The 24,927-nt window shown below is 39.2% G+C and overlaps 1 non-coding gene across 1 annotated transcript; it reads right to left on the bottom strand.

Annotated features, from left to right (window-relative positions):
• Positions 1-16,048: 16,048 nt before the first annotated feature.
• LOC128118257 (U6atac minor spliceosomal RNA) lies at positions 16,049-16,174 on the bottom strand. The gene has a single exon (XR_008221083.1). It is a non-coding gene; the product is annotated as a U6atac minor spliceosomal RNA (small nuclear RNA).
• Positions 16,175-24,927: the final 8,753 nt, after the last annotated feature.

Below are 24,927 nucleotides of genomic sequence, written 5' to 3'. Positions count from 1 at the left end.
AGGCTCAGAGTGCCAGGATCTGCTGACTCCCCATGGGAGACCTTGATTTGGGGGATGTGTGGATGTGGGGTGGATTGGGAGGGAAGGCTGGGGGTTGGGAGAAGGGAGGAGGTGGGATCTGTGGGTGGTATGTAGGGTGAGTAGAAAATTTCTTAATAAAGAAAAATTAAAAAAAAAAAGAAAAGAAAATCTTGCCGATTGGACTCCCGGAACTCCATCTGGGGCTCGGCCGTGGATCTCTGCATCTGCTTCCATCGGTCACTGGATGAGAGTTCTTTCATGACAACCAGGGTGTTGGGCCATCCAATCACCAGAGCAGGTCAGCTCAGGCACTCTCTCGACCATTGCCAGTAGTCTACAGTGGAGGTATCTTTGTGGATTTCTGGGGACCTCTCTACCATTCTGCTTCTTCCTATTCCCCTGGGGTCTTCATTCATCGTGGTATCTCCCTCTCCGTTTTCCCACTCTGCTCCTGATCCAGCTGGGACCTCCTGCTGAGAGAGAGGAGGGATTGTATGTATGAGAGATACTGAGAACAAGGTTGGATAAAGCACAGGGACAAATAGCCAAACGAATGGAAACACATGAACTATGAACCAATGGCTGAGGAGTCACCAACTGGATCAGGCCCTCTGGATAAGTGAGACAGTTGATTAGCTTGAACTGTTTGGGGAGCCCCAGGCAGTGGAGCTGGTATCTGTCCTTAGTGCATGAGCTGACTTTTTAGAGCCTGGGGCCTATGCTGGGACACTTTGTTCAGCCTTGGTGTAGGGAGGAGGGCACTGGACCTGCCTCAACTGAATCTACCAGGCTGAGCTGAATGCCCACAGGAGACCTTACCTTGGAGGAGGTGGGAATGGGGGTTAGATTAGGGGGGAGGGCTGGGGGGTGGGAGGAGGGAGGATGGGGGAATCTGTGGCTGATATGTGAAATTAAGTTAATTATAAAATAAAAATATTTAAAAAAACCAAAAGAAAAGAAAAGAAAATCTCCATCATTCTCAAGGACCTCTAGTTTCCCCAGTTTCTACACACTCTAACACAGGTGAAAGTAAAAAGAAGTCAAATGAACTTTCTGTGATGAAAAACACAAAGTGTCATTCACTCTACGTGTGGTCACATTTAAAGACTAATAATCGATAAAAATCATCATTGCCATTACTTTCCTACCAAGCATGCTAGATAGCCCTGGCTTAAAGGAAGGTGAGAAGGGGGAGACAGAAAACTCCAAATTGCTTGGAGCTAAGGTGATATGACAATAAGTACATATTTACCAAATTTGAAGACAAATAGGAATTAATTATAAAAATAACAACAGAATTAGAGTCTAATTCATTGAACAATGTACAATGAAAATGTGTAAGATCATCTCTCCAACTGTGGGCCAATAATGCCTTGACAAAACTTTAAATTATAACATTATGATTGTAGAAGAAAATGTCAGTTTTGAAAGTGGACAAAATTAAGGTTATATTGACTGATAGGCACTCTGAAGCCTGTAGGGAAATGCCTGAAAACAATGAAAAGAAATAAATTTCTCTTCACACAAGAAAAAAAGACATTTCTTGGACACAAAGAAAAAAATCCCATTTATAATGCTATTAGCAGATGTAACCTTACATTACACTTTAGTTTGTTTGACCATTTTCTTTTGACACTGTTTTCTGATTGTAACCTTACACTCTTTTCTTTCTTATTTATTTATTCCACCATTGCTTTCCTTCTTAAAATTATTCCTTTATGTTTTGCCATAGTATCATTATGTAACTATCAGTGTGTTCTTTCCATAGTCTAGGGGACTCATCCTGAAATTCAAAAGTTAAAGTAATGAGGACAGCGATCTTGTAAAAAACTGGTGACTCGTAAGAACTTCGAAAACTGGATACTGCGTCTTCACTCCCCCAACATCTGCATACTCAAATCTATGCCAGATTGTCTCTTAAGTTTTAGTGATTTGCAAACATCGTGGTTCTCAACTCCGCCGTGGTAATTAGATCCTGCTGTTTTATGCTAGTCCTAGACATGCCCGACTACTGTCTGCTTTATTGCTTGTGTAATTTGATATATCTAGTAAGAACATCTCTCTTCCAGACTCCTATCAAATGATAACCTTCCCGCCTCTGAATGTAAAGCCTCTCTTACTCCCTTTAGATGAGACCCTTGGCTACTTTTCATCCCTGAATATGTAGGGTTTGTGTCCCTTGTCAGCATGCAGAATGTTTTAGAAAAAAATGGATCTTTAGGCTCTTCGGCCCTCAAGATTAAAGGATCAAAGTCTCAGGGGAACTGAAATACAAAGACAGGAAAAATGATGAGGACATGGGAAGAGAACAGAGCCCTTCTCCTGAGAGTTTAGCTGAAGCCTCTCACAAGCTGGGAAGCAAGAATTTCAACATTCAACATTTTCTAAAGGCCTTTCTCTTTCACCAACTTTAAACCCATGAATTGTATAAAAGTCACACTGGAAATTTGTTGCACAAACCTGGTAACACCTTGCTTTACCTTATCAGTTTATAATTCCACCAAGACATCCTATAGCATCACTTATAAAAAACAAAGATAAAACTCTTTCTTAGCACCTTTTGGAGTCATAATTGTCACCAAAATAGTATGTATTGCTAATGATAAAACACTTAGTTGCAACTATCCCTTGAGAAACCCATACCCACCTTTAGGTATGTCTTAGTTTTTCCCTAAGCATTTTTTTCTTTTAACCCTTGTGCTTAAAATCTGTTAAAAGTCAGTTTAGCAGTTACTGAGGGAGGGTCCTATGAGTCCCCACCCTCTTTGAAGTTCTACTGACAGTTAATAGTTGCTTGGGGAAGTACAGACATTTTCTTTAGTGTTATAGAGTCTAGTAAGTGGTTCATGCTTCTTTAAATACATCTTCTTATGCTCATGCATGGAACCCTAACTAAACTAAGTGAGTCACCAAAACAAGACATGAGATTAGAAGAGGGATTGGCCAGGAAGAGTAAGGAAGCCAGTGGGAGTGGGAAAGGAAGAAGAGACGATGATGGGGTGACTATCATCAAAATACATTCTGCACATGCATGGAAGAGTTATAATGAAACATTATTTATCATCCATATATACTAATACAAAATTAAAAAAATTAATAAACTGCAGCTCTCCTTTGAGGAGTCTGCACTGTGCTCTAGGGTGCGCTTTTTTTCTTTTCTTGAGCTCATTTCTTTCTACCTTCAATAAAACCCCAACTCTGCCTCATATGGATGAGACTTTCAATTCTGTTGTGCTTTGAAGCCACAAATCCTGGAGTTACCTGAGCTGTGGTTCCTAAAGACAGGGAAGTCTTCTGGCTGCTGGGCTGGACACGAGTTACAGGTGTTTCATACCTAGTCAGTGGAGGGGTGGGGTGCTTGGGGTTTTGGAAATGTAGTAGTGTTAAATTATAGTAGTAAAAATGTTTTTGCATAAATTTGCAAAGTATTATAAAGGTAATATGCTGTTTAAAATCTCACAAATAATTATTGTACATTAAAAGTTTCAAAGTGAGATTTATCTAGAAAAAATGTAAAAATTTCAATTTCTCACAGTTAAATTTAAGGTTTAGATTTCTAAAAGGTATCAGAGATACCAATGATATTTTCATATATCTTGTGGGATCTCAAAGTAAGCCCACGGTGAGAGACTGCAGAAGGAGGTGAGAACTGGGGGAAGGAAATATAGGGTCACAGAAAATAGCAGGGAGGGTGAAAGCAGCTAAATCCAGTAGCAGAGTCATTTATAAAGGAAACAATAAATGCAACATAGAGCGCTGAACAGAAGAACAAGGAAGGGAGAAGGCATGCTCTCTCCCTTCCCTGGAGCTGCAAACAAACCAGAGGAGCCAACTCTGATTTCCTTTCTACTCCCTTCTCCGGGCCACCCCACCCCACCCCACCCCACCCCAGGCCACAGTCCCTTTCCACTTTCCAAGTTTCTGCAGTTACTCTGACAGTCAGCTGTGAGAACACACCTACAACTAATATTATACAGACCGAGCAATTTGTGTTTAAAATGTAGGTGTGTATCCATATATGTATATAACAGCAATTAAAAAAAAAGAGGCCATAAATTTGAAAGAGAGAAAGGAGGTGGATAGGAGAGCGTTTATAGGAAAGGAAGGGAGGGAAGACATTGTGTAATTATTTTATAATCTCAAGGATAAAAGGAATAATAAAAAAGAAGCAAACTCTGTGCAAATTCTATGGGTAGACTTGTCTGGAGCCCATGGAGCGAATGGATAGAAGGGATTTGACACTGCCTGCCTTGCCCTTCCTCCCAAGCTGAAAACCCTGATTGAATGGGGCCTTGTCACCAAACCATTCTCTCTGTGAGGACAGACAATTCAGCACCATCACATCTCCGAAACCTCAAGCACATCTGTTTTTGAGTAGTGTCTCTATGTGTGTGCTTGTGTGGATATTATATGCATTTTCCTGGATCCTCACATACACTCTTAACTTTTACATGGAAACTAATTATTTTATAAAATACACTCTGCATTTTTGTGTCTTTATGTATATGTATATGCGTTCATGGTTGTGTTAGTATGTATATGTGTATTTGTTTGTGTAGGCCAGAGGATAACATTGAGTGTCAGGCCCAGTGACTGTCCACCTTGCTTTTTGAGTCACATCTCTCATTGAAGTTGGAGCTCACTGATTCAGCTAGGCTGACTGGTCAGTGACACCCAGAAATATGCCTGTCTACCCTTTTGCAGTGCTTGGATTATACCATGAGGTCCCCTGACCCAGGGCCCAGCTTTTATCTGTGATGTCTTGGGGGTCTTGTTGATTTTTAGTTAAGTTCTAAAAAAGAAGTATAGACTCTGGCTAAAGGTGCTTAATTGGAGCTGTGTAAAAGAATACACAGAAAGACATACAACTTTTAAATTAAAAATTTTGTTTTGATAATCTTATACATGAGTACTATATTAACATCATTTTCACTGCTCTCTCTCCCTACTGCATTTCCTCCACTCCCTTTTAAATTCACGACCTCTCCTTTAATTACTATTTATATTACATATATAATGCTTGATTCTGTTCAGTACTTATCACTTGTATGTAGCTGGAGTTTTCCTGCCTGGCCCACAGTCAGGATAAATCTCTCTCACCTGCCAGTCCCACAGCCACTCAGACCCAACCAAGTAAACACAGAGACTTATACTGGTTACAAACTGTATGGCCGTGGCAGGCTTCTTGCTAACTGTTCTTACAGCTTAAAGTAATCCATTTCCATTAATCTATACCTTGCCACATGGCTCGTGGCTTATCAGCATCTTCACATGCTGTTTCTCATCGTGGCGGCTGGCAGTGTCTCTCTGACTCAGCCTTCCACTTCCCAGCTTTATTCTCCTCCTTGTCCCGCCTACACTTCCTGCCTAGCCAATGGCCAATCAGCGTTTTATTTATTGACTAATTAGCAACACATTTGCCATACAGAACATCCCACAGCACTTCCCCCATTTTTTTTTTTCAAAAAGGAAGGTTTTAACCTTAACAAAGTAAAATTACATATAATTTGGGAATTTGGGCGTAGCTTCTCTTACTACTTCCTGCTGGAGGGGGGCGCTGTATCTTGTGGGGATACAAAGAAAATTTTAGAATTATGGAATAGTCCATGAGGGTGTATTGTCTGAGCCAGTTGCCTTCAAATCGTTCTGGATGTTGGATCATCTGGGCCATGGTGTCATCGGAGACCTTTCAGGGGGTCTTGGCTGGTCAAACCTGATGTATCTTAATCTTGAACAAATCCATAGCCTCTGGCTTTCTGTGGAAACAAAAGAGACTCTTTTCCAAAGCAACATATCCTTATATCCAAATTTTGAAGTCAAGGTATCTTTAAAATATACATTTTGGCATAACTCAACAGCTTTTACAATCAAATGTTTTTCTGCAGTTAAAAATCCCAAAGACAACACAATCCAGATTCTCTGTGTAATACTCATCTTTATGTGGCTTATTTTTAATATTAATTTTACTGTCTCTTTAAAGACTTTATTTTTTAAAACTATGTATTTGCTTCTATAACTCTATATATCATCTTTTTTGTCTCTTTTAAGCCTACGTATATTTTACACACATTTTAAACTATTACATCTGAATCTGTCTTATTGTGAATCTATTGCTTTAAGCTGCAGCAGCTGTGGCTGCTGGCTCCGCCCACCTCAGCTTCCCAACATGGCGGCAGTATGCTTACCGCCAGCTCTGGGAGCCATCGTGGGTCTATGCTTTTATCCAAGCAGCATGTAGCCCAGAAACCTCTTTTTTTGTTTTGTACTAGCAAAGGCTAAATCCACAATGCAGTTTAATGTGCCACTTGCAGAGGCCTCATTCCCGCCATACGGGGGCAGGTCGAGCGCACATGCTAGGAACCCGCCAGTAGCTCAAACCGGCAGCTGCCGCTCATTTGAGAGAGACAATTAGGAAGCTGTTTTTAGCTCCGTTTTAGAATCTTTTTTTTCAGGTTTTAGGTGGAAACTCTTGCCACCACGTTGGACGCCATTTGTTGCTAGAGTTTTCCTGCCTGGCCCACAGTCAGGATAAATCTCTCTCACCTGCCAGTCCCACAGCCACTCAGACCCAACCAAGTAAACACAGAGACTTATACTGGTTACAAACTGTATGGCCGTGGCAGGCTTCTTGCTAACTGTTCTTACAGCTTAAAGTAATCCATTTCCATTAATCTATACCTTGCCACATGGCTCGTGGCTTACCGGCATCTTCACATGCTGTTTCTCATCATGGCAGCTGGCAGTGTCTCTGACTCAGCCTTCCACTTTCCAGCTTTATTCTCCTCCTTGTCCCGCCTACACTTCCTGCCTAGCCAATGGCCAATCAGTGTTTTATTTATTGACTAATTAGCAACACATTTGCCATACAGAACATCCCACAGCACTTGTACATGTATGTAAGGCTGACCACATACCTTGGGATTGGATAACCTATTAGTGTTGCTTGAATCTTAGATGGTCAATAAAAAACCCAGAGCCAGTATCAGGGTGAAAGCTGAAAGATCAGAAAAGCAGAACAGTCAGCCACTAGTTCTTACCTCTACAAATTGCTCAGGCTAAATAGAGTGAGTTCCTGTTTCCTCATACCTTATATACCTTTCTCTACCTTGCCACATTACTTCCTGGGATTAAAGGCATGTGTGCTTTCCAAGCAAAGGCATCAGATCTCAAGTGCTGGGATTAAAGGTGTGAGCCACCACTGACTGGTCCTGTTTCTCTCCTAGACTGAGTCAATCTCATGTAGTCCAGGGTGACCTTGAACTTACAGAGATCCAGACAGATCTCTGCCTCCCAAGTATTGGGATTAAAGGTGTGTGCCACCACTGCCTGACCTCTATGTCTAATATAGTGGCTGGCTCTGTCCTCTGATCCTCAGGCAAGCTTTATTAGGGTATACAATATATCACTAACTATCAGGGAGCTTGTCTACAGAGAAAACTAATTTTTACCTCTCTTAGGAGCAATTGATTGTCTGTAGTTCTTCATCTAGGGGTGGGACATTGGGAAATTTCCTTCACACATGTTGACATGTCAACTGGTATTGCCATTATGCGGTTCTTATTTAGGCAATGATAGTGTTGAATTTTCATTGGTGCAGTTTCCCTGTCATGTCTAGGGTCCATTATCTAGCAGGAGGCATCCTGGGTCTCTGGCTCTTACAATTTTTCTCTCTCCTTTAGCATGATTTACCTTAAGCCTTAGATGTTGGGGTTGTGATGCTGATGTTTCAGTTGGGGATGGGCACACTATAGTCTTTTATTCATTGCATTTTGGCCAGTTATGGAGCTCTGTCATAGTCTTCATGTGTTGTAAGAAAAAAAAGCTTCTGTGATGAGGGGTAAGAGCTTCATTTATCTGTAAGTATAAAGATAAGTATGAAAATATGGTCAGGTATTGTATTGGTTTAATTAAAGGGCAGCAGCTGATTCTCATCTAGGGCCTATGCCCCCTCCAGCCACTGCCAGTTGTCGAAGTTTACAGTGCCAGGCATGAATTCTCCCCTGAGGAGTAGGTCTCAAGTCCAATTAACTGGATTACCTCCAAGGTAAAGGTGTCTCCATTTTACCAGTGGTATCTTCCTAGGCTTATCATTGTGGTGGTTTGTAGGCTTTGCAGTTAGGTAGGACAACTAATTGATTTTCTCTCTTAGTGGTTTGCATAGCACTTTCTGATATTATGAGATCTCATCTTCATGGAGGAATCTTCCTGGTCAGTTCCAGCTCAATTCCTTCAAGATGGATGTACAAGTTGTTTTTTTTTTTTTGAATTTTTTTTTTTTATTTAAGAGAGTCAAAATATCAAGGATTTCAGTCTGCTTGGGAAAGAATACACAGGACTGAAGAGGATGTTTTTAAAGGACCTAGGAGGGAAGAGGTAAAGCCTGTGTTTATTGGAGTCAGATTAGGGACATCCCAGAAATGGCAGAGGGTAACTCAAGTTTCCTGACAGAAAACAGAGCACAGTTTACTCTATATTCATTTTTCCATGCTCATCGAAGAATATTGGGACTGAAACATAGTCCTCATCCAGAAAAAAATAAAAGCAAAAACATTCACAGGGTTAGATAACACGATCAAGACATTGTCACACTACTGTAAGCCTGTCCTTTGTTTCTTGTCCTAGCAAATCCAATCATATTTTTCTAAAAAAGTTAATAACAATATGGAGAATGAACTCAAACTTCAGGATTATATTTTACTGCCACCAAGTGGTTCCCTTGCTTTCTTTCTAAAATAAATTTCTGGAAGAAATAAATGACTGTTTCTGTTACTAATTGTCCTAGGCCCATGGGAGCAAACTTGTCTTTCCACCCACCATCACCTCATCTGACAGCAAGGGGACCCCTTTAATGCTGTTCTTCACCTTTATTCCGCATGTTGTGCCATTTAGTATTTACTTGTTAGTTGATTGGTTTGCTTTGAGGGAGATATCCATAATGTTAGCCATGCTAAAGCGTCAAACTTCTGGGCTCTAGTGATGCTCCTTTCTTAGCCCATTGATAGTTGTGGCACATGCATTATAGAGACCCAGTTGCTTGCAGGGTAGTGAGAGACGCCTCACTATAGATAATCTTCTTTAATATGTTTCCTCTAATATGGGTTGCAGGATATGGTACATGCACATGAATATGAAACACATGGGTGCACACACAAACATGATATTTTTCATGCGTACTTCCCCATTCTTATAAATCTATAGAGATTAAAACCACACTGACAGGCAGATACCCATAAAGGACAAAACTTCTGCAACAATCACCTTTATGTGATTTATCAATAGAACAATGACTATGATGAGGAAAGCAACCAACTGTTAATACTGGGTCAGAGAGAGCAAGATGTTGATTACCAATCATGTTCCTAGAGCACTGAACATATATTTTTAAAATTGCTTTCTCCTTTTCTGTAGAGAGTCACAGAGGGCACATGTTTCTTCACTGCTCAAAGACATATACCCAGTGAAACACAATGACTGTAGTTACAGAGTAATGAGGAGGGCCAGTTAAAACTTACCTACCACACAAATTTCATACAGGAAAAATACTTGCAGTGTTCATGATATCCTTTTCCTTAAAGGTGAATTTTTCCCTTACTACAGATTGTATCCAAAACCTCATGAATGCTAGACAATGCTCTACCTCTTAGCTCCAGCTGAAACACCCTTTTCATCCTGTTAGATGTTTTTTAAAGACTATGTTTAAATTTTGAAAAAAATTAAAATTTCCTGTGTCAAAATTTTACGAATACTTGACTTAGTTTCTTCCAGCAGTAGTTGTGTGTCTGTGTGTTTATAAAAATCTGATGTAATATCCCAACCAGTATATAGACATATTACAGTTGATACAATCCAATGGTTTTATTCATATTTTCCAAGTTTTAATTAGACAATCTATACAACTTGAATTCATGTGAATATTTGGATAGCAGCAATACATCCAAAATACAGAGCAGGGCTGATGAGAGGTTCAGTGTGTATGATCTTCCTGAGTTTGATCCCCACTACCTACATGATGGAAGGAGAAAATGAACCCCTGCAGGTGTCTTCTAACACACAAGCTCTCTGTGGTGATTTCTGCCTCACTTAATAAATATATAAATGTTAAAAAACGTTTTAAAAACAATTATTAATTAACAACACCTGTAGTTATCACACTGAACTCATACAAGACCTGCCCAATCAGCTGTAAGTCAAGGAAGCGGGAGGGGCTCAGTGACCCCTATCCTTTATTGGATGAACTATGAGTAGAAGCTGAGATAGAGGGGAACCACTGGCTTTAGTTGTTGTATGCACTACTTAATCTACTGGGATTCAACAGACAGCTCCAAATCTTTGGTGACACAGGTAGCACTGGTTCATTTCTGTGAGTGACAAAACAAAATGAATGTGAGGGAAAGATTTATAGGAAGCAGTGCTGACAGGGTTGATAGAAAGGTGGGGGTAAGAATGATTGGTGGGCACGGCATACAAGTGAGAAATTATCTGAAAATGAATTTAATTAATAATAATAAAAACAAAGCACAAATTAGTCTCATCATCTCAAATTTACCTTTGATGCCTTTTTACAGTCACATCTGCCTGCCTTCCACCACCCTAAATCTCACTCATATATAAAAAATGTCATAAGCAGAATTCACATTTGGTCATAATTTGAAATGGACTTGTTGCACACTCTATCACTTCCTGGCGATCCATTCAAATTGTTACATGTATTAGTGCAGTAGTTTGATTCTTTTTAGTGCAAATAGTGTTTCCTGGTACAAATTACTGTTAAACACCTCACCTATGAGAGGACATATGAATTCTTTATAGTTTGGGGCTATAATGCGTAAAGCTGCCAAGAACATTCATGCCAGGACACTGTGTGAACCTAAGTTTTCACTTTGCTTATGTAAATACCCAGGGAAATTGGATAGAATGGTAATTTCTCATTTAAAGTTTTATGTAATAATAAACTAAATGGCTATACCATTTTACATTCTTAAAAGTAAAGAAGGAGAAATTCAAGTTCTCTGCATCATTGCCAGTATTTCATGCTTCTAATTTTTTCCACTTTGCTTATCATTTGTAATTTCCCTGATAACTAACAAAATTGACCACCTTTTCATATATGTATATATCAGATGTTTTCTCCATATAGCTTGTATAATTACCTTCTTCATATGGGCTTTTTGAAGAGCAACAGATTATAATAGCTAATTAATGAATTAATATTTTACTTATAATACATAGTATTTCATTCAATGAGTCTGTGTTACTTTATAGAAACCTGTAGATTCTACTGTAGCCATTCATGTCCCCAGTGAAGTCACCTTAATTTAATATGACAGAAACTGCATCCTTAATAAATCCACCAGGAAAGGACATGTGTAAACGGAGACTTTTCTCTGTCCCACCCCAACCTGCAGCCACTTCCAAATTATCACACAGAGGTTTATATTAATTATAAATGTTTGGATGATGGCTCAGGCTTATTACTAACTAGCTCTTACATTTAAATTAACCCATTTCTATTAACTTATGCATTACCATGTGACCCGGGGCTTACCAATCCTTTGACATCTTGTTCCTTGGGCAGCTGGCTTGCGTCTCCCACAACTGCACTCTTCCTCTACCTGTCTCTCCATTTGGCTTTCGCACACAGCCTATTCTGCCTGGCTATAGGCCAAATCAGCTTTTATTATCAACCAGTGAGAGCAACATACATTCACAGAATACAGAATGGTCCTCTCACAGCAGATATGGGCCTTTCTGTCCTTCCCAGTACTTACAAACTAAACTTCATTATTTATTGAACATTTAAAATAACAATAAAAGTTAAGTCCTTGTGAATTCTGTTAACCACCTATTATCTAAGAAGGGCATGGTTATTATGTTAGTTGGCTTTCCACAACTACAATTCATTTATAAAGAAAAATATTTTCGCTCAGAGATTTGGAAGTTAAAGTTCATGACTGATTGGCCCCATTGTTATGGCTATGGCGAGTCAGCACATCATGGTGAGAGTGTAGGGTGAACTGCCCAGGTAACTACATACTACAGAAGTAAAAGAGTGACAATTGTGCTTGGGTCTCAACATTACCTTCAAGGGACCAGACCCAATAATTCAAACACACCGCATAGGCCTTGCCTCTCAATTGTCCTATCCCTTCTATAGAAAAATCACACTAGGCATCAAGCTTTTGTTTACCACATGGGCCTTTAAGGAGAGATTCAGTCTCTAAACTGCCAGAGTTGTCAAGAGTATTCTATTTTTAAAGTCTATCTATACAAATTGATTTGATTCTACTGCATTCTAGGTCTTGTTTTATGGTTGTCACAAAGTGCATTCCATTTATTTCTTGGTTAATAAGGGACAAGACTGTCAGTGGTGCCTTATACCCACCATAGTTCCTATTGTGGTTTTGTGAAGCTTTTCTGGGTAAGTTTGTAGTGGATACCTGTTCTACCTACGACCTTGAAGAACCAGCCCCTAAGGCGTGGCCTTGGGGCTACCCTTAAGACCTGAAGGGCACATACACCTTGTTCTGTTCTCTCTTGAGGACTTGGATGGTGGGGACTGACTCAGGCAGCAGAAGTGGCATGGGACAGACCATCAGGCTTCCAGGACACTATGATGGATTTGCCTATCCTGTTTAGTGAGTTGTTCTTCCCAAAATAATTTCTAAATAAATAATTCCTTTATCAATACCTGTGGATTATTCTGCAACATAAGTTAATGTTTTTATTTGAGTCTCCCAAAGCGATTCTTCCTAGCTCTTTTTTTTTCTTCATTTCTCAATACTTCTCTTGTGACTTCAGAAATTAAGCCATACCAAGAGTTAACAGGAATCCTTTACAAGCACTCAAGACATTCTTCATTCTGGGACTAAGATACGAAAGATTGTCACACTATGATACTACCATCAAGACCTTAGGCCTCTAAAGAGGCAGGCCCCTAAGAATTTGGTGGGTGCTCTGGTAATTTGGAGGAATGGAGAGGATGTTGTTACCCTTCCAAGCGTTTTAATCTGAGCAAAGAGAAGAGCTTTGAGACCCAAAAGTATTTATAGGAAAAAACAATGGTGGGCTATTTTAAGTTATGAGAGATGCTGATCTGTAATCTGAATATGATAGACTAAAAATAATTTCACTAAGGGTGACATGAGCACTTTGCTTTTTACTTATCTCCTCTTATTTTGAAGCATTCTAATTCTAACATTTGTGTTTAAATCCTAAATTTTCTGCATAATCACAAAGTGCATTTTATTATTTTAATTATAATAGGCAAATACATCTGCAAGTTCTATAGGTAGGGGGTAGGTGATAGATCCACCTTTCTTACCTACAAGGAAAGACATTTTGCCTCTTTTTCTTCTCAGAAAACCAGTCATTTAAACCACACTGATTAATTTGTCATCTGAATTTAATGTGAGCATCACCATCAAAAACCAATCTTTTTTTTTTTAAAGCCAGTGTGGGTTTCCTGAGACCTAGGCTTATAAACACCGAAATGCTCCTTATGTCCCACCAATAACATTCTTCATGGTCATAAGACCTAGTGTAAAGCCAGAAAATATATTAAAACAGTATTGAAGCTGCCCTACTATAAGCTTGTGATTATCAGCCACAATTTTGTGTTTATTTGGAAAAGACATATAAAAATTTCTTTCAATGCTGTTTTGTAGTCTTTACTGTAGAAGTCTAGCAATTTTTTTATTAAATTTATTCAACAGAATCTTATTTACCAATGGGAATAGTTTTAATTTTTCTTTTCCAATATGAATGTGCTTAATTTTGTTTTCTAGCATAATGGCCCTGGCCAGAACCTCCAGTACAATGTCGAATTAAGCTGACAAAAGTATCCACACATGTCTTCATCCATATCTTACTGGGAAATGGTGTCAGTCCTTCCCTGTGAGCTAGAAGTTGTTCATAGGCATCCTTCATCAGGTGGTGATTGTTCCTTCCGAGTCTTAAAAAAGTTATTTCTTTTTAAAATCACAAAATAATGGCAGAATTTGGAAAATGCTGTTTGAAAATGTTTACAATTTGTATATTTATTGTTTTCTAAACTCACATAATTTGTTTGCATATGCATTTGTTTGTAGAATTCTGAAAACAGTTCTACATGTCTTTGTCCTTTGTTAATATGGCACATTACATTGACGTTTTCCTTTTATGTGGAACCTACAGTTTTAAAAATATTTCTTTTAATTTTTTGGGGATTACATTATTCCTCCATTCCCGTCCTGCCCATCGAACTCTGCCATATACCCTTCTTGCTCTCTTTCAAATTCATGGCCTCTTTCTCTTTAATTGTGTGTCTGTGTGTGTCTGCACATGCGTGTGTATTCTTATATCTAAAAATACAACCTGCTCACAATCTTAGATTCATAGCATATATTCCACTTTTTCAATGTGTATATCCTGCGGTATATGCTTCTGTATGTGATTTCCCAGTATTTCATTGGAATTGTATATGTCTATATAATGGATATTACTCTACAGTTTTATGTTTTGTGACCTCTTTGCCTAATTTTAGTATAAGGTAATTTTAACCATGGAGAATAAGTTAAGAAATCAATCTTTCCCCCATATCTCCCTCTTCTTTTCTTCTGCTTTCCTTCCTTCCATTCGTCCCTCCCTCCTACTTCCTTTTTTCCTTCCAATCCTCATGTTTACTAAAGTTCTATATTTTATACTTCTGGGTATAGTATATTCTTTGAGGGCTATTCTTTTTTTTTTTTTTTGGTTTTTCGAGACAGGGTTTCTCTGTGTAGCTTTGTGCCTTTCCTGGAACTCGCTTTGGAGACCAGGCTGGCCTCGAACTCACAGAGATCCACCTGCCTCTGCCCCCCGAGTGCTGGGATTAAAGGCGTGCGCCACCACCGCCCGGCGAGGGCTATTCTTAAATTGCTACCACAATATGTTTATGTCTGTATGGATTTTCAATTTTGATTTATTTTCTGAAGTTTGTGTCCTTAAAATATTTTCTATTTGCTGAACTTGCTTACTTTGTTTCCATACACATGTGAGTGTAGTGTTTCCTTTGTTTCAATTCCACTGTCACTGTTTGGGACCCCTTGTTCATTACTGACTTTAGTCATTTGAGGCTTCTGAGGTTTTGTGTGTCCAGGATGTCTAGGAGAATCTCACTGTGTTGAACGTTACAATGAACTGCCTTTTGGTTTCATTGATTTTTACTCATGTTATAGTGTGCATTTTATTTCTCTCTAATATAATATTTATAATATCTATTATTTTATTTCTTATACATGGTTTATCTTGGTTTATTTTAACCTTTTTTTGGCAGTGACTAGAACTATTTATTTGAGTCTAAATTGCTGGAAAGTAAATCACAGGCTAAAAGAGAAAAAGCCAAGCAAAGTTGACTTTGATTTTGACTCTATTAGTTTGAAATTCAATTCTGACAGATCCATTATGCAAAGCATTTAGTGACTTACTTATATCTTACTCTTGCTGTTTCTCCTTCATTTATTTTTTTCACAGCTTATTCTTCCCTTCTCTGTAAATGGTCATTTCATTATCATATATATATATATATATACATATATATACACATATATATGTATATATATATATATGATATTTTGTTTTGTTGTGTTTTTTGTGAGAGAAAACATGAATTTGTGTGAGTACAATTTATTAATATACAAGGTTATTTATGTGCAATGCTATTAATAAAATTCTTTTAAAATGAGCTATCATATGCTTCCAGAAGGAAGACTTTAGAACATACAGAAAAAAAATAGCCGGGCGGTGGTGGCGCACGCCTTTAATCCCAGCACTCGGGAGGCAGAGCCAGGCGGATCTCTGTGAGTTCGAGGCCAGCCTGGGCTACCAAGTGAGTTCCAGGAAAGGCACCAAAGCTACACAGAGAAACCCTGTCTCGAAAAACCAAAAAAAAAAAAAAAATGAATCCAATAATGAAAATATTGGTAGTGACTAGAACTATTTCTATGAGGTGGGTTGTAGTTGGGTCAGGAAAAAATAGTCAAAATACATTGCACGAAATGAAATTAAACAATAAAAACAGTACTTAGATGCCATGAGGGAGGTGGCAATGCCTTAACCGTATGTATATTGTTAGGCCCAAGGGCCTCTTCCATCCTTGTCAAGGGGAGTGCTAACCTTCTCTCCTTTCATACAACACTTAACCTTATTTTTTAAGGTTTTTTTTTTTTCTTCATTTCCAGCATCTCTTTGTTTTTTCCCTTAAAAATCTCTATCTCTTGGATGAATAACTTTGTATTCTGTATGGTCTTCCTGATTTCATTTATTTTCTTTTGAATCTCATTGAGTATTTAGAACTTATTTTATTCTTTGAGAATTTCATACATGTATGTAATGTATTTTTAAACTTTTATTAATTCATTTAAAATTCCATATGGGCTGGAGAGATGACTCAGCCGTTAAAGGCTAGGCTCACAACCAAAAATATAAAATTCCATACAATGTATTTTGATCTTATTTGCCACCAACTTCTCCCACTAACTTTACCCAGATACATCCCACTTCCTTTTAACCCCTTTTAATTTCACTTTCTTGTCTTTTAAATAGGTTTGATTAAACCTAATTTGTGTTTCACATGTACTTCTAGCTATGGAATCAACTAATAAAGCCAGGTTGACTTATCAGGGGCCACACCGTTAAAGAAAACTGACTCTCCTTGCCCTAGAATCCACCAACTGTCCATAGATCTTCAATTATAGGTGGGGGTTCATAAACCCCTTTCCCACTCCATGTTAGAATGGTGTCTGTCTTGTTCTTACACAGATGTTGTTAAGGCAACCACTCCTTCTGTGAGCTCTTGAATCTTGTCATGTCTAGAAGACACTCCAGTGCTTCCTGACCTCTGGCTCTTATAATCTTTCTGATCCTTCTTCTCAGATGGTCCCTGAACCTGGGGCTATGTGATACAGATGTCCCATTTGTGGCTGAGGACTTCCTTGACATTAATACTTTGAACTTGGACCAGTTGTGAGTTTCTGCACTAACCACTGTCTATTCTACAAAGAAACTTTTTGACAAGGTCTGAGAGATGCAGTAATCTACAGATAGAGAGAAACACATATAGAAGGCAGTTTGATACTATGTCCATTTAGCAGAAAAATAGTCGTAGGTTTACCTCTGGGGCTTGTGAGATTCCTACTGTGGGTTCTTGTCCACATTTATGTGTCAAACATGGGTTTCTTCCTGTGGAATGGATCTTAAATCCAAGCAGAAAGTAGCTGATTACTCCCATAGCATTCATACTCCTATTGCACCCATGGGTCTATGAGCGACACTGGTCATTACTGTAATTCAAAAGGTTCACACCTAGGTAAGAGAGTAGAAGTTCTTCTCTCCTGGTAGCTTACATAGCATCTTCCAGTACTATCAAAACTAGCCAGCAGGGAGGAAACTTCTTGGTCAGGAACAACTTAATTCTTCCATTTCTTGTGACCAATGTGTGTAATGCCCTCAGCAATACTGTCTTACCATCAAGTTCTGGTGGATGACACATAACAATGTCAATAGCCTGTATTCTTTTGGAGAGGTCTCCAGGACACTTCTGACCAACAACTTGAGGGAATGTATCTCACAATTAGCATGGGGCATTTTATTTGACAATCTGTGGCTTCTGGGATGAATATAATCCCCTGTGCACAGTAACCCCAATTAAACTCTTCTATGACTATGTAGTATATAGTAGGTTTTCATTTGATGTTTTTCAAATATCCTCTTTACTTCTTTGAGATATGCCATCCACTATATTTCCCATTACCTGTTCTAATTTGTTTTTCTGTTCCTATGACAAACCCTGACCCAAATAATCTTTGAGGAGGAAAGTTTTTATTTGGCTTATTATTAAGGAAAATCCAAGAAAGAACTCGGAGCAGGATCTGCAGGCAAGGACTGAAACCGAGATCACATAGGAATGCAGCTTACTTGCTTGAATTCCAAGGCTTTCTCACTTTGCCTTCTTTATAACCTGGGACGCCTTGTCAGGAGTGGGCTGGGCCCTCCCACATCAGCAGTCATTAAGAAAATGGCCCCACAGACTGCCCCCAGTCCACTCTGTAAAGCAATTGATCAGTTGTCATTACCTAACTTCGACAAAAGCTAACCAGCACTCCCCAACTTTCATATCCTCCTTTTGTATTTTTAGTTCACCGAGTATAAGGAGTGCTGCCCATATGCACATATGTGGGGTTGTTCGCTGAAACATGGACAGTGTACCAGGGACCACAATCTGAAAAAACTGACTTGTCCTTCTTCAACAGTCATCAATTGCCAAAATAACTCCATAGCTAGGGATGGGGCCTCAGGAGCTCCTCTATCACTCTCCCAAGACTCAGGGAACACAGAAGAAGAGGAGGCAGGAAGATCACTGAGATTTTTAGTAACCATAATTTTAAATATTTTATCAATAATTTTAACACAAATAATATTGTTGAAATCTCTTGTCAGAAATTAATTATGTGTAAAACATCATAGAATCTTGGCTCCACCCTGCCATATTGCTCTGATTATTTTAAAATCTGAACATTTGATAAATCATATATTTCCACCAATTGTATTTGGGGTGTTACTCTTTTTTGTATGCATGACAGGTCTCACTATGTAGCCCTGGCTGGACTGGAACTCATTGTATTGGAATGTATTATGTTGACAAAACTGGCCTTGAACACACAGATCTATTTGCCTCTGCCTCTCCAGTGCTGGGTTTAAAGGTATGTACTACCATGCCTGGCCATGTGGATAGTACTCTAAATTTGTGGATTTATCATACAGTCATGTCTTGAAGTTTTGTGTTGACTTTGACACTTGCTGGACCCCAGTAGTTCAGTCTCTCCATGGCTACTGCAGATATCGATAAGTTATTGGACACAGAGATCATTGGCAAATTCAGAAAGAATCCTTCTCTGTGGCTCATACAAAGGTGGGGTCATTCTAGCAGCTCAAGGAGAAAGATGTAGAGAACAATGAGTGTATGAAGCTCATTATTTTGATAATTCTATAGTGGTTTTCTCAGTCACAGCTTATGCCAACTCCACTAATGGAAGGGTTCTTGGCATTGCCAGAACCAGAAATGTTGTTGAGGGACCTGAAGTATATATTCTCTGAATAGTCAGTGGTGTGGGCTCAGATGCTGCGTAGAAGAAGAGGTGATAATAGGAGTTGAAGCATCTTTCTGTTGTCCTACACTCTATCCTGGCTGAAGTTTAAACTAGTTGTAGAGGTGAGACAGCAGTGGGAATAACATGGAGTCAATGGCTGGAGGAATTACAATGTTCCTATCTGCCACATTTGCCAGTGCATCCCTGGGGCTGAACATGCACTTCGGGCTGGGGGAAATTCTCTTAGGGGTGTCTTTTTGCTCTGTGTGCTCATGCTCAGGGTGAGCTTATGGTTGGATGTAGGCATTTTCTTAGCCCAACTTGTTCAATTGTAATACTTCCTTGGGAGCAAGACTGCAGTCTGGCAAAATTGTTCTCTGGTCAGTTGTATGAGGGACTATGCTCAGAGGGACAGCGACAGCCAGAGTTATGGAGTCACAAACGTTCTCTCAGTGTGTCTGTGTTCATGCCAAACCTGCCCTTGGATTAGGAGGAGAGGTTACTAGTAACTATATTTGTATATAATGTAATCATGCCTTCAGCACTGTATTGGCCCGAGTACACACATTGCTGACCATGTATTTGTTATTAGAGAGCAAGCTGCCTGACTCTTTTATAAAGGTTGGCTTTTTGCTTCCTCTGTGTCACAGTACTCCTCCTCTACAATGCAGGCAGTCAATGTGGCTTGAGTTACAATCACTGCTGGGCCACGTTGGGTTCACAAGGCAGCGAAACATACACCTGAGACAGTGAAGTAAAAATGTTTGTGGACTCCTGGAGATCAGGATATTCTGTGGTTTCTAAACCCTAAGTTACCCCAAATTAAGATAAAAGCTAGCTCCTGACTAATTTCAAAGATGGACTAGTTCCAAGACTAAGGACTGAGGACCCCGAGTTTCACTATCAATAGATGTGAGATGATTTTTTAAAGCAGGGTTACTGTGTACTCTTAAGGTTATTTACCTAAGTGCTGGACAGCCTGAGAGGAATGGGAAACTTCCTGGTAGTGAGGCTATTAGCATCTACACTGAGACATTTTTGGGAGTGGTATTTTTTTCTTTCATGTTTATCCTGGCAAAAATGGGACTCTCCCTGCCCCATCTATGGAGAAGAGGTGACAGATACTCAAATACTTTGTTTTTTCTTCATATGCTTTTATCTCAGATCTCCGAATCTGACACATTTCTACCATTTACTCATTCCTATTGTTCTCCCTTGGTCACTCATTTAAAGTGTCCTACATACCTGTCACTTCCCTTCCTTGTGACTGTTGTGCCTCCCTATTCAGGCATTTTGTCTCCTCCTCTTTCAGTTGGTTTGAAATACATAATATATTGTTGTTCATTTCCATTTTGATGTTTAATTCCACCCAACTGTTATCAGATGACAACTTTTATATGAATTTAATTTATTTTAAATTTGGGGAGGCTTAAATGGCTCAAATTTTAGTTTGTTCTGAAGAGTATTTGATGTGTGCAAAAAATGAGTATTTTGTTGTTTAGTGGTTTGGTCTCTGGATGTATGTTTGGTATGTTTACTTACAACGTTCAACTTTTCCAATTCATTCTTTGTGCTTTAGTTATTTGTTCTATATGAGTTTTATAAACACTATAACCATTTTTGAACCATTATTGGCATTTGTCTATTTTCGATTGGTTTTGCTTCCTTTATGTTTGTGCTATGCTGTTAACTGGATGTGTTTGCAGTTGTTATATCTTCTAGATTGGAAACATTTTCAATTATAATAAATTTCCCTACTTTTAACTAATAACAGTTTCTATTTTAAAGTCAGTTTTATCTGAAATTAGAATAGTTATAGTAGATTCTTTTTCCTAGTTTGGTTTCCCCATTTTCTCATCTTTAATGTATATGAAGTTTGAACATAGAATGTCTGCTTTAGACAACACACTCTTAAATATTAAAAAACTTCACATGTTAATTCATTTTTTTGTTATCATTTAATTCAGCATAATGATACTACTGGTATGTTTCAATTTTAGTCTGACATCTTGTTGTTCTTGGGATCAAAGATAGAGACTTGCACATATTCCACCTCCCACACCATCTTAGTTATCAAAAACTTCTTCAGATTTTAACTACATTCTAGTGAAATGTAAAAAGTATTCTACTTCCATAATGCTGCACTCCATCTTTCTTTCTTTCTTTCTTTCTTTCTTTCTTTCTTTCTTTCTTTCTTTCTTTCTTTCTTTCTTTCTTTCTTTCTTTCTTTTTTTTTTTTAATTTATTTTGCAATACAATTCAGTTCTACATATCAGCCACGGATTCCCTTGTTCTCCCCCCTCCCGTCCCCCTCACATTCCCCCCAACGCCCCCCCCTCCCGCATTCCCATCTCCTCTAGGGCAAAGCCTTCCCCACAGACTGAGATCAACCTGGTAGACTCAGTCCAGGTAGGTCCAGACCCCTCCTCCCAGGCCGAGCCAAGCAATCCTGCATAGGCCCCAGGTTTCAAACAGCCAACTCATGCAATGAGCACAGGACCTGGTCCCACTGCCTGGATGCCTCCCAAACAGGTCAAGCCAATCAACTGTCTCACCCATTTGGAGGGCCTGATCCAGTGGGGACCCCTCAGCCATTGGTTCATAGTTCATGTGTTTCCATTCATTTGGCTATTTGTCCCTGTGCTTTATCCAACCTTGGTCTCAACAATTCTCACTCATATAAACCCTCCTCATTCTCGCTAATTGGACTCCCAGAGATCCACCCGGGGCCTAGTCATGGATCTCTGCATCCAGATCCCTCAGTAGTTGGATGAGGTTTCTAGCACAACAATTAGGGTGTTTGGCCATCCCATCACCAGAGTAGGTCAGATCGGGCTGTCTCTCGACCATTGCCAGCAGTCTGTTGTGGGGGTATCTTTGTGGATTTCTGTGGGCCTCTCTAGCACTTTGCTTCTTCCTATTCTCATGTGGTCTTCATTTACCATGGTCTCCTATTCCTTGTTCTCCCTCTCTGTTGTTGATCCAGCTGGGATCTCCCGCTCCCCCAAGCTCTCTTTCCCTCAACCCTCACCTTTCATTACCCCCCACTCATGTCCAGGCTGTTCATGTAGATCTCATTCCATTTCTCTGTCATTGGGCGATCCCTGTGTCTTTCTTGGGGTCCTGTTTTCCAGGTAGCCTCCCTGGTGATGTGAGTAGCAGACAAGTCATCCTTGTTTCATGTCTAGTATCCTGCTATGAGTGAGTACATACCATGTTTGTCTTTCTGAGTCTGGGTTACCTCACTCAGGATGATTTTTTTCTAGATCCATCCATTTGTCTGCAAACCTCATGATGCCATTGTTTTTCTCTCCTGAGTAGTATTCCATTGTGTATATGTACCACATTTTGTTTATCCATTCTTCAGTTGAAGGGCATCTGGGTTGTTTCCATGTTCTGGCTATTACAAACAATGCTAATATGAACATAGCTGAACAAGTGCTCTTATGGTGTGGTTGAGCATTTCTTGGGTATATGCCCAAGAGTGGTATAGCTGGATCTTGGGGGAGATTGATTCCCAATTTTCTAAGAAAGCGCCATATTGATTTCCAAAGTGGTTGTACAAGCTTGCATTCCCACCAGCAGTGGAGGAGAGTTCCCCTAGCTTCACATCCTCTCCAGCATAAGGTGTCTTCAGTGTTTTTGATCTTAGCCATTCTGACAGGCGTAAGGTGGTATCTCAGAGTCGTTTTGATTTGCATTTCCCTGATGATTAGGGATGTTGAGCAGTTCCTTAAATGTTTTTCGGCCATTTGAGTTTCCTCCGTTGAGAATTCTCTGTTTAGTTCTATAGCCCATTTCTTAATTGGACTGTTGGGCATTTTGATGTCTAATTTCTTGAATTCCTTATATATTCTGGATATCAGTCCTCTGTCAGATGTGGGGTTGGTGAAGATCTTTTCCCATTCTGTAGGCTGTCGCTTTGCCTTGTTGACCGTATCCTTTGCTCTACAAAAGCTTCTCAGTTTCAAGAGGTCCCATTGATTGATTGTTTCTCTCAGAGTCTATGCTACTGGTGTTCTATTTAGGAAGTAGTCTCCTATGCCAATGCGTTCAAGACTACTTCCTACTTTCTCTTCTAGCAGGTTCAGAGTAGCTGGATTTATGTTGAGGTCCTTGATCCATTTGGACTTAAGTTTTGTGCACGGTGATAGATATGGATCTATTTGCAGCCTTCTACATGTTGATATCCAGTTATGCCAGCACCATTTGTTGAAGATGCTTTCTTTTTTCCATTGTGCACTTTGGGCTTCTTTGTCAAAAATTATATGCTCATAGGTGTGCGGATTAATGTCAGGGTCTTCAATTCGATTCCATTGGTCCACATGTCGGTTTTTATGCCAGTACCAAGCTGTTTTTATTACTGTAGCTCTATAGTAGAGCTTGAAGTCAGGGATTGTGATGCCTCCAGATGTTGTGTTATTGTACAGGATTCCTTTGGCTATCCTGGGTTTTTTGTTTTTCCATATGAAGTTGAGTATTATTCTTTCCAGGTCTGTGAAGAATTGTGTTGGTATTTTGATGGGGATTGCATTGAATCTGTAGATTGCTTTTGGTAAGATTGCCATTTTTACTATGTTAGTCCTGCCTATCCATGAGCATGGGAGATCTTTCCATTTTCTGACATCTTCTTCAATTTCTTTTTTCAGGGACTTAAAGTTCTTGTCATATAGGTCCTTCACTTGCTTGATTAGTGTTACCCCAAGGTATTTTATGTCATTTGTGGCTATAGTAAAGGGTGATGTATCTCTGATTTCCTTCTCCGCTTCTTTGTCCATTGTATATAGGAGGGCTACTGATTTTTTTGAGTTGATCTTGTATCCTGCTATGTTGCTAAAGGTGTTTATAAGCTGTATCAGTTTCTTGGTGGAATCTTTGGGGTCGCTCAAGTATACTATCATGTCATCTGCAAATAGGGAAAGCTTGACTTCTTCCTTTCCAGTTTGTATCCCCTTAATCTCCTTATGTTGTCTTATTGCTCTGGCTAGAACTTCAAGTACTATATTGAATAAGTATGGGGAGAGTGGACAGCCTTGCCTCGTTCCTGATTTTAGTGGAATTGCTTTGAGTTTCTCTCCATTTAATTTGATGTTAGCTGTTGGCTTGCTGTAAATTGCCTTTATTATGTTTAGGTATGTTCCCTGTATTCCTGATCGCTCCAATACCTTTATCATGAAGGGGTGTTGGATTTTGTCAAATGCCTTTTCTGCATCCAGTGAGATGATCATATGGTTTTTTTCTTTGAGTTTGTTTATATGGTGTATTACATTGACGGACTTTCGTATGTTGAACCACCCTTGCATCCCTGGAATGAATCCTACTTGATCATGGTGGATAATTGTTTTGATGTGTTCTTGGAGTCTGTTTGTCAGTATTTTATTGAGTATTTTTGCATCAATGTTCATGAGGGAGATCGGTCTGTAGTTCTCTTTCTTTGTTGTATCCTTGTTTGGTTTAGGAATTAGGGTAATTGTAGCCTCGTAGAAGGAGTTTGGTAATGTTCCTTCTGTTTCTATTGTGTGGAGCAATTTAGAGAGTATTGGTATTAACTCTTCTTTGAAGATCTGGTAGAATTCTGCGCTGAAACCATCTGGTCCTGGGCTTTTTTTGGTTGGGAGACTTTTAATGACTGTTTCTATTTCGTTAGGGGTTATTGGACTATTTAAATAGTTTATCTGGTCTTGATTTAACTTAGGTATGTGGTACCTATCCAGAAAGTTATCCATTTCTTTTAGGTTTTTCAGTTTTGTTGAATATAGGTTTTTGAAGTATGACCTGATGATTCTCTGGATTTCCTCAATGT

This window comes from Peromyscus californicus, unplaced genomic scaffold (assembly GCF_007827085.1).
Source record: "Peromyscus californicus insignis strain IS unplaced genomic scaffold, ASM782708v3 Scaffold_10__1_contigs__length_136768540, whole genome shotgun sequence".
Lineage (NCBI taxonomy): Eukaryota > Metazoa > Chordata > Mammalia > Rodentia > Cricetidae > Peromyscus > Peromyscus californicus.
The sequence above is the reverse complement of the archived record's forward strand: the minus strand, read 5'-3'. Positions and strand labels throughout refer to the sequence as shown.